Consider the following 10,970-nt stretch of genomic DNA (forward strand, 5'->3'; position numbering starts at 1 on the left):
TCGCTTGTTATCATCCGTCTGCCTGGAACTAAATTCATCCGCTCCACGAATCTGTATCTGGTCCTTTTTTCAAGCCTCTTTTTGGTACGTGACACCACAGCTGTCATCTCTCTTCCACCTCAATTAGATGATTCTAGTAATCAGGTATATTCATTTAAAATATCAAAGTTGGTGATATACAAAGTACACTTTCTAGTGGTATAGAACCCTACAGGGACGTGCGGGGAACGGGGAGATTTCTGCCGAAAGTTGTCTCTTTCATACAAAAATGTAATTCGGACGAGGATGTGCTGTTTTGAAGATGAATGTTGTTCCGAAGTCCGGCAACCCTCCGAACGTCCGCCAGCTGCGTTCCATCGATATTTACTGAGCAAACCTGAAGCGGAAGGTCTACTCCATCGATTTCGTGGTTTCTACGACTTTCAGAGTTTACTTATACAAACGTTTTACGATGCAGAACTTGTCAATAAGTTATTTCTACTCACAGTTATTGATGGTTTTTCACTAAAAAAAAACTCATGATTTCAATTTTAGTTTACTCAAATATAAAAAGTAACTTAGATTTTAAAATATATCATTATGTAGAGTCAAATGTGCTCTTTCAAATTGTTATATGTTTGCCCCAGAAGGGACGACAGACAAATGAAGAAAGCGTATTTTTGGGGAAAAAATATCAATAACTTTGAGTAGAGCTGAATTATCGACAAGTTCTGCATCGCAAAATATTTGTCTTAGTAAGCTCTAAAAATCTTCTAAAGACTTTTTGCAAAAAAAAACGTATTTTTCATGGTGACCCTAACGCAACTTAGAAATAAAGCGCTATATCGGTTTTTTCAATAGATAGAAAAAAAAACTTTGTTCCAGTTGCTTAAAATAACTACAATATTGTCGAACTATGTTTATTTCTATCTATAAAGATAAGAAAGTTAGATTTTTTTATTTCATTTATTTCAAATTTTGGTCATCCTATTTTTGACAAAATGAAAATAAGCTCTCTATTATGTGAAACAAATTTGTCGAAGACAGTTTTTGTCTAGAGAATACTGTCGAGCTCTAGCTGCTTATTTCCACTTAAATGCACCTCCTGGACCATGGCGAAAGTTCCGGCCAGCTGCTGAAAGGCCGCCCGACAGGGCGTTGAAATATTTTTGTAACATGGTCAGTAAAATTATGTTTTTTTTTGGGAATTTCGTCTCATTAAATTATCTTCTGTAGTTTTTTTTATCGCCATCCGTAAATTGTTCATTTTTTTAATGCAAGCGTTATTTACGGTGAAGCAGATGCACTATCGTAAAATTACTTAATTAATATGTTTCTATAGAAGTTACAACAAAATATCTTTATAATAATTTCATGTACTCCAGTGCTGTTGGTCTACCTGTTATCCAAGTACAACCGTGAGTCACACTGCGGGTTGCTTTGCCACCAAAACAATCCGTGCAGGAAAACATCACGCGATTATGACGATGCTTGGTGATGTACGCGCCTAAAACCTTGTTTACACCATTGCAGGGGGCAGCTCCGATTTAGAATATACGCAGTGTTGTGTGTATGACTACTAACAACACACTCACTCTGATCTCGTTACTTGTACCTACGAGATGTTACGGTAGCTTTCCACTCAATATTCTCTGTGCGCTCCGGTTAAAGCGCAAGGTTAAATAATTGTTATGTGTGGACTCGTGGACCTGACCCTTCGAAGTCTCAACACAAGAGAGAAAATTTATCGGGCCCTATTTTAGTCAGTTGTCCTCATGTCCATCCCAAAAGCATAATGTAATAGTATGTTGATAATTCGATTGATTATGTTCCAAAGAAAACGCTTCAAAGTTTGAAATCCGGAATCATTGTTTATTTTATAACAGAGGTTTTAGTAAGCGTAACTAAATTTTTTTAACAGCAAATTGTTTGGAAAACCTGTTTGTTTTGTTTTGAAAACGGTTGTGCAGAATGGATGCCGAGAGATGAAATTTGATTTTGGACACCCACACATTGAAAATCCTTCACGGTCAGGTATTTAAATCGCGAAATCGCCAAAGCTGGCTAAATCGATCTTGTACGATGTGCTGAAACGTTTTCGTGAACGTACAACTGTTGTTCGGACGGATCAGCGTATGCGTTGTACTTGGAACTTACAATCGGAAGCTGAGGTTGAAGGAATTGATTGGGGCAAACCCGGGACTCTCGGACTACGATATCACCGAAAACACAACTCTAACCAAAGTACCACCCGGAGAATCCGTATGCGAGAAGGTTCTCAAATTTCTGTGTCTACAAGCAAAATCTGATGGTCTTAAGACGCGCTCGAAAGTTGTATAGGTTTTGACGAAGCACGAAGGATGCATTCTGACGGATGACGAAACGAACGTGAAGGTGGATTTTGGAAAGCTCCAAGGCCTGGAATTGCAGCTGTGGACTCAAAAATGTATAGGGAAGAGAGTTTGCAGAAACATCTCCTTCGGTTTATTAAGAATCAAAAAGGTCGTGTGAAGTTTTGGCTAGATTTGGCAAGCTGCCCCTACAGCCGAGTGGTGTTTCAGTGGTACTGTGACAATGGGGTCCATTACATCGAAAAATATTTCAATCCAATTTCCAAATATTTCAATCCAATTTCTTCAGGTGGCTTTTGCGCCACTCTCCGAAGAGAGACCACCCGTCGCTTTAATTGCTATGGTAGAGTCCCTCAATAAAATGGTCCGGAACGGTTCGGGTCTTCGAGACTGTCGCCATGCAAACCTTTGGTGTCTGGCTGTACCAGAATGGTCGGCACCCTTTAAATGTCAATCTTTTTACCACTGATTTAAACACTGCCCTACCGAAAAACGCTGAGCAACTAGGCTCGTTTCGTTCACCGACCACTCCACAAACGAAATGGTCTAGGAAACACAAATTCGGTTTAATCAGACCTCTGGTTATGCCAAGTGGCCCTCGCCATGTTCAAACACCACCCTCAAGTGTGAACTCCACATCTTTTATGGCATATATTTAAATTTAAATTGGATTTTCTTGTTCTTTTTTGACGTAGGACTACGTCTTACATTAAGGGTGCCAAATCAGAAAACAGGTCACGTTTTTATGAAATAAAGTTAATGGTCATAACTATTTTTTCTGCGAATCGGAAATTTTCTAAAATTTGTTTGATATGCTATACATTACAATCTAATAGTCTGTATATGGTTTAAATTGATGAACATTGGAAGCATTTCAATTTCCCCATACATTTGTTCTGTCCATTTGTGTGCTTTCCAGAACAGAGCTGTCAATAACCCCTCGATTTTTTTTCCTCAACATATTTTGACGCAGGATTACGTCTCTCGGGAACATATTGAGGTACAAATTGAAAATTGAAAATCGATTACATCGTGAAAATTGTGCAATTTCAAACGCTTATTGCTCAGTCATTTCATGATGGATTGATGAAATTTTAGCGTCAATCGATTTCGGCACTCCAGAACATTTTTTTATATTGAAGAAAATAATATATGTCATGACACTAACTATCGAACAATTGAAAAATCTCATCCCCTATCCTAACGGAAATACCCACTCCTGATTGGTCGAAATTGACGACACATGCGGCGGGTCCCTAACAGAGACATCAAAACCAAGTTGCCTGGGGGAAATCGACATTGCAAATACACGAAAGTAGGAGGAACTTTTGTTCCTACCGAAATGTGTTCCCTAACAGAGACATCAAAACCAAGCTGCCTGGGGTAAATCGGTATTGCAAATACATTAAAGTAGGGGGAGCTTCTGTTCCTACCTGTATCAGAATCAAGTTGCCTGGAGGAAATTGTCATTGCAAATATATGCAAGTCGGGGGTTGCTTCATGAAATTTCATATTTATGACCGATCGTTTATTTTGAAAAATTTAGCACAAGTGTAAGTGCAAAATTGTATATGGTAGCAGTTGTGTTAAAAATTGCTTGATATATGAAGCGATTTATTTTATTTTCTTACCAAAAACCAAGGTGTGTTCCCACTCGAGAACGGGTCGTTTGGTTTAAGTTGTCTGTTTTGTTGTGTTCATTTTCACCCAAGGGAAGTTTATATGGCGAGAAAAATTGGAAAAGTGGAGAAATATTCGAAAAAGTGATTTCCCATATCCTCTACATGTAGTATTAGGTTGGAATCGGGTTGAATAAACACTCAGAAATTAGAAATTATAAAAAAATACCTTTTCCATTTCAAATATGATTAATCTATATTAAAGTAACATGTTTTTACTGATGAGAAAAAATGATAATTGTGTTCGGTATTGGTAATTATCTTATATTACATTGGTGAGTTTTTTTTCTTTATTTCGTACATACATATCACAGGAGGCATCTCGTCTAGGATCACAGAGGGTGGTTTTCATCATATCTCGTTCCACTCCGGTATCTTTTATCTGATACGCACCATCCAACGACTATTTACCATCCTTCTGCCACTCGGTAAACACTGGTGGAGTTAACATACAATACCCAACAACCAAACAAACCGGCCCTTTTCATTATCAAACGGCCCTTTCAATCATTATCAAAGAGTTTAACGATGTAATTCTTCAAACATATCCAAAATCAACAGATAGTCTAACGGAATACTACGTCAGCTATGCGGTCGTGTCTCGGACACTACCCTCCTGTGACTTTTGACGTAGAACTACGTCTTTCATTAAGGGTGTCAAATCAGAAACCAGGTCACGTTTTTATGAAATAAAGTTAACGTTAATAACTATTTTTGCCGCGAACGGATTTTGGAGATTTACATACTAAACGAATTAACGAATTAAGTGCTCCCGTGGCCGAGTGGTTAGCGTCAAACCTAACATCCCGGGGGTTCGGGTTCGATTCCCGTTCTGGTCGGGGAAATTTTTCTTCAACGAAATTTCCTCTGACTTGCACTGTGGTCACGCGTATTCTAGAGCTTGCCACTCAGAATGCATTCAAGGCGTGTTATTTGGCATAGAAATCTCAACTAAGTACTAATGAAAATGACGCAAGTAATGCTACGTTGAGACGGCGGAGTTCCTCTAGGAACGTTAGTGCCATATAAGAAGAAGAAGAGATACTAAACGAATCGGAAATTCCTATTTTTTGTTTATTATGCTACACATTAGAATCCCCTGGTTTGTAAATGGTTAAAATTCATGAAAACTTTAAGCGTTTCCATTTTCCCATACATTTGTTCTGTCCATTTGTGTGCTTTCCCGAACAGAGCTGTCAATAACGAGCAACTTCCGTGAACAAAGGAAAAGTAGAAGAATGAAGAGGAATATTTGCCTTGAGTATAAACAGTGGATCTCGCTGAGGCAAACATTCATTCGGCATCGGACTGTTGAGGAATCCAGTTCACTTTGCTTTCGCTGATGCACGCGATGTTGGTGCAGTGAAAAGCTACAACAGCGAAGTAGGCGACTTCGGCGCGTCGGTCGAAAATGTAAACGCCGTTATCCAGGCAGCAACCAAAATCAAGTTCCCCAAGCAGGTGGTGAAGGCGGTCGCTCTTGACAAACTCATCAGCGAATTCGCATCGATGGGTGTTACAGCAGAGAACAAGCTGTGTGGCATAATTCAGTCTTTTTCAAAGCAGTTAACATTGTTTGTTTCCCATCATAAGGGCTTCGTTGGTGCCTTTGAGAATGTATCAATGCATTAAACTGACGTTATGGCGAAGCAGGCGCTAAGGTTGTGCGCCAAAAAATTATTTGGGAAATACCAAGCATCTTGAATGTCTTACTGGAATGTTATAAGTTATTTTGGGTTCGCGTGCCAGTCGCAAAACTGCCTTCAACTAGGATTGCATTTGCGCTAATATTGATCATAATGAAGCATTGCTACTGTTTTCGAGGTTGTTATTAACAAAAAGAGGGAAATTCGAGGTAAATTTTCAATGCATTGACATGAAATAAATTGCGACATACGATCAGCTAGTGTATTGTTTTGCGAGGGCAAGAATTAATCATCAATCAATTATCGTCAACTGATTCTACAATGAAAAAACCATATTAGAGATTATTCTACTAAGCAGTTGTTTCTAAAATTTAGAATTATAGCATTATAGAATAATATCCGAAGGTATAAATAAGCGACTTATATAAAATAACAGCGTAGTTCTACGTCAACAATGCGGTCGTATCTTGGACACAACCTCCTATAATTTTTTTTTCACCAAACGTTACAAATCTCTTGCAAAAAATATTTTTAAAAATTGTTGGGTTATATCTATGATATAACCGCAAGGTTGACGTGTGACCACTTTTGGCTTAGTAAAGGGTGTGTCACATCAAATTGCATCACGGAAAAAACGCCGTAGAAATTCGCCCAGTAGACCGATCCTTTTGAAAATTTTAGACAGTAAAATAAAAACTATTAAACAACTTTTGGCATTTTCTTTTTATTCATACTTCGAGCCCAAGCCCGTATGCTCGCACCTTCCTCTTTACCCCGTCCATAAGGTTCTGTACAACGTCAGGTTGTAGTTTTTATTGAACAGAAATCCATTTTCTCTTGAAGTCCGCCTCCGATTTGAAAACTTTTGGGTTCTTCCGGAGTGCCTGCTTCATAATCGCCCAATATTTCTCTATTGGGCGAAGCTCCGGCGCGTTGGGCGGGTCATTTCCTTTGGCACGAAGGTGATCCCGTTGGCTTCGTACCACTCCAACACGTCCCGTTGAATAGTGGCACGAAGCGAGATCCGGCCAGAAGATGGTCGGGCCCTCGTGCTGCTTCAATAGTGGTAGTAAGCGCTTCTGTAGGCACTCCTTAAGGTAAACCTGCCCGTTTACCGTGCCGGTCATCACGAAGGGGGCGCTCCGCTTTCCGCAAGAGCCACACCATGTACTTTTTGGCAAACTTGGATAGTTTCTGCTTGCGAATCTCCTCCGGAACGCTGAATTTGTCCTCTGCGGAGAAGAACAACAGGCCCGGCAGCTGACGAAAGTCAGCTTTGACGTAGGTTGCGTCGTCCATTACCAGGCAATGCGGCTTCGTCAGCATTTCGGTGTACAGCTTCCGGGCTCGCGTCTTCCCCACCATGTTTTGCCTTTCGTCGCGGTTAGGAGCCTTCTGAACCTTGTATGTACGCAGGCCCTCCCGCTGCTTGGTCCGCTGGACGAATGAACTTGACAAATTCAGCTTATTGGCGACATCCCGGACCGAACTTCTCGGATCACGTCTAAACTGCTTAACTACGCGCTTGTGATCTTTTTCACTGACGGAGCATCCATTTTTGCCGTTCTTCACCTTCCGGTCGATGGTTAGGTTCTCGTAGTATCGTTTTAGTATTCTGCTGACCGTGGATTGGACGATTCCCTGCATCTTACCGATGTCCCGATGTGACAACTCCGGATTCTCGAAATGAGTGCACAGGATTAATTCACGACGCTCTTTTTAGTTCGACGACATTTTTCCAAATTTACGAAAAATTGACAGTGAAGCATGGTCAACGTGATCTATACACTCTTATCTGATTATAAGCGAAAGCTGAAGATATAATTCCTAAAAATTGAATTTCTACAGCGTTTTTTCCGTGATGCTAAATGATGTGACACACCCTTTAATCATTTGATTGAATAATTTCGAAATTCAATTGAATTCAACATGTTTACTTTGCAAATAAAGAGTTTGAACCAATCCCATGTAAAATAAATTCATGTATTGTGATGGATTATGTTCTTCGTTGAAAGTAAATTTAATGATCGTCCTTTTACGTTTGATATGGTGCCTAGGACTGTTAAGAAAACACATTTCGGTGGAAACAAAAATACCCCCGACTTGCATGTATTCACAATACCGATTTCCCCAGACACATTTAGGCAGTTTGAGCTCCGGAATGAAAAATCCACAGGGGATACTATCCTGTCAGTCGGCACTTCATAGATTGTCGGCAAAACGCATTCAGTAGTGCCAATTGGGAATCTATCGCGATAGCCCTTCATAGATTGTTAGTCCCGGACTACGTTTGTAAAAATCTTAAAAGTTTCTTCCAAAACCAAAACCTGATTTATGATACGGTGATAAGACAGAAATGCAGTAACATTACAGTGAGGGTTTCACAAGGATCCACATCCTGGGTTCAACGCTATGAAACGCGATGTATGACGGTGTACTAATATTGAAGATTACACGGGACGAATTACTGGCAACTTATTCGCTCCAAAAATCCAATGAGTAAATATGAAAACTGCAATCTATTCGAATAAGTTATAATTTACAAATAATAGGTCATAAGAAGTGCACCGCATAAGCGTCGACTCATCGTTAGGGCTCTAAACTGGACGTCCGACTAGAAACGTGTTAATACTGATGATCATGCAAAATACCCCGGTTTTACATCAGCTTAAGCTGGTTTAATCAAACATCGTTCAATCAAAAATAAACTTGATTATCTCTGCTAAAAATTCACAACCATCGACGCCAACTGGTAGCTTTTTTGTGTGAATAATTTTACGGGGATCGTGGAATCCCAAACAACATACAAAAGGTGCTTTGCGATCGTAATCCTCCCGCGGACTTGCATCATTTTATTCGGCCGTTTATGTACACCTTTTTCTCAATTCTCTTGCTCTCTCTCCCTCATTGGTCGTCGGAGAGAACATGGAACTGGATTTTTTTTCGAGTACTCTCAATCTTCATGTAGAAAAACGTGCCAACCAAACACCGAACCCAGACAACCTCCGAAGTCACTCGAGCTCGGCCGAAGGGCACGTGCTTTCTACACTTAGAAAAATCCTCGGTCGAAAACTACCAAATACCTTTGGTAATGCAAAATTAGTAGAATGTACAATTTTTTTGTACATATTGTCAACAAACCCGCATCCCTACCAGAGATTAGTATATTTTACTCGATAACATTAGTAAGCTTGGATATTGTCATATCTGAAAACTGGTGAGAAAAGCGCGTATTAACCATTTTCATTGTTCCCATAAGGCAATACGGAGGTATAATAAGGATATAATTCTGATACGTGCATTTTCGGCGAGAAAATGTAGCCGATATTGGGCTTCCGAATCATGGTTCTGCTTGACATAAGTGTTTATTAGTACGGTCGAAAATGACTATAGATTGGTAGTATTTACCAAAAAATTCGTTATATTTACTAATTATTTCTCTCAGTGTAGTAGGTGCAGAGTGAATGGCACACACCAGCTGCTCTAACAGTGACAATGTTCTAGCGCAACAAATGACGTGAATTTCGCATGGTTTGCCATCATAAACATTGGATTGAGTTTGTTTTCTGGGGATCGCGATGAGGTTCTGGTAGACGGATGCGAACTATGTTTACAGATTCGTTTTATCACTAGAAAAAATATAACATTCATAAACAGAGTGAACAAACCAGTAAATAAACAAGTTCTTCTTATTTCTACGCCACTTCGTGGTTGTCAAAACATCGACCCTAACATCATATGATGCGCGCTAATCTAGACTGATTATTTAACAGAAACACGTTCGATTACCCGATAGCGATTGATTAGTAACGTCACCAATAACGTGCAATTTTTGTTTCATTGAATAAACTGATCCGTGTTTCGCCTCGATACGAAAATTCCGTCGCCATTCAGGACCAATACGACACACGCACACACAGAAGTTAATTTGCGATCCCATGTTTACTGTTTTGGTGGCGGATGTGAATGATCGTTATCAGGCCACGCTGTTGTCACTCGGGCCTTATCAGCGGGGATGATGCACATGACGGTGTCGGAGCATCAGCGATGAGACTGGGGAAATTGATAAGGCATTCCAACACCCCGCCTTTTGCGTGCGGTCAGTTTGCTGTGTTTTCAAAGCGGTTACCAGCAAAACAGAGCAAAACAACTGCGAAGGACCGAGCCCGCGTGCGAATGTGATGACGAAAATATGGCGCGAGTTTGCAGCGACGATTTTGGGATTTTCTTGGAGTAATTCCACTTCCTGGGTACATTTCTAGAAAAACGCATGCGCAGTGGAAAAATATAATTTCTTATTCTCTGCACTTAACTATCAGCGGTTTTATTCTGTGGTTAGATTGTAGCTATTTTTTAATTCGTTTATTTTAAAAGGCTCAGTTTTACTTACGTTGCGGTTAAAAGGATTGGAAAACGATTATTCGCCGACGACTCGAGGTTTGTAGGATGACATATTTTTCATATGGAAGAGGAAGGGTGTATGGAAATAGAGACAATATTGTTGATCACACACGAAGATCGATAGCTTTAGAGAAAAACGATCGATTCGGCACATGTAAGCATACACTTTGTCCAACTTCTATGAGACCAGGTGATGATCTTGCTGAATTGTGTCATTGTAAGGAAGGAAGGTCTTGTATTATAGAGACTTTAAACTTTTGCAGTTCATTCGTCTCTAGCCTTGAGAAAGGCCCTTTGAAAACTCTACTCTATTCTACTCCAGCGCTACCACCTCCACCCTCTTGCCTTGAGAAAGGCACTCGATCCCTCGCCGTCCAGCTCGTCCAGCAACGATGTTGTCCAGTCGGTGTCCACACAAAGAGTGTCATTGTAAACAAACAATGCTTCAATTCATATTCTAGTGTGTAGGTATTAGTGACTGCAATACACTGCATGATTTTCATATATGTGTGTGCAAGCGCTGAGCGTGGACGAATGTTTTTGTATTTTTCAAGTGTCAAGTTTGTATAAGACCAGTTGTTTTAATTGTTTTGAACAATAAATCTGAAGAATACCGAAGAGAAAAGTGCTCACGAAGAGAGAAAAACAAACAAATCGATGCATTTCATGATGAAAATGTTGGTATCAGAGAAATTGCTGGTCGGATTGGACGATCCCATCAAGTAGTGGTCAATTATTTGGTGAATCCTCAAGGATACGGTAAGAAGAGAAGAGCTCCACGTAAATCGAAGCTCTCTGTTCGGGATAAGCGGGAAATAGTTAGAACAGCTTCAAAGCTGTTGAAAATCTTTGGGGGATCCTAGCACGCAGAATCTATGCTGAGAGAAAAGAAGTGCACCACGGTTTATGAAGTC

This window comes from Toxorhynchites rutilus, chromosome 1, assembly GCF_029784135.1.
Source record: "Toxorhynchites rutilus septentrionalis strain SRP chromosome 1, ASM2978413v1, whole genome shotgun sequence".
NCBI classification, from domain to species: Eukaryota; Metazoa; Arthropoda; class Insecta; order Diptera; family Culicidae; genus Toxorhynchites; species Toxorhynchites rutilus.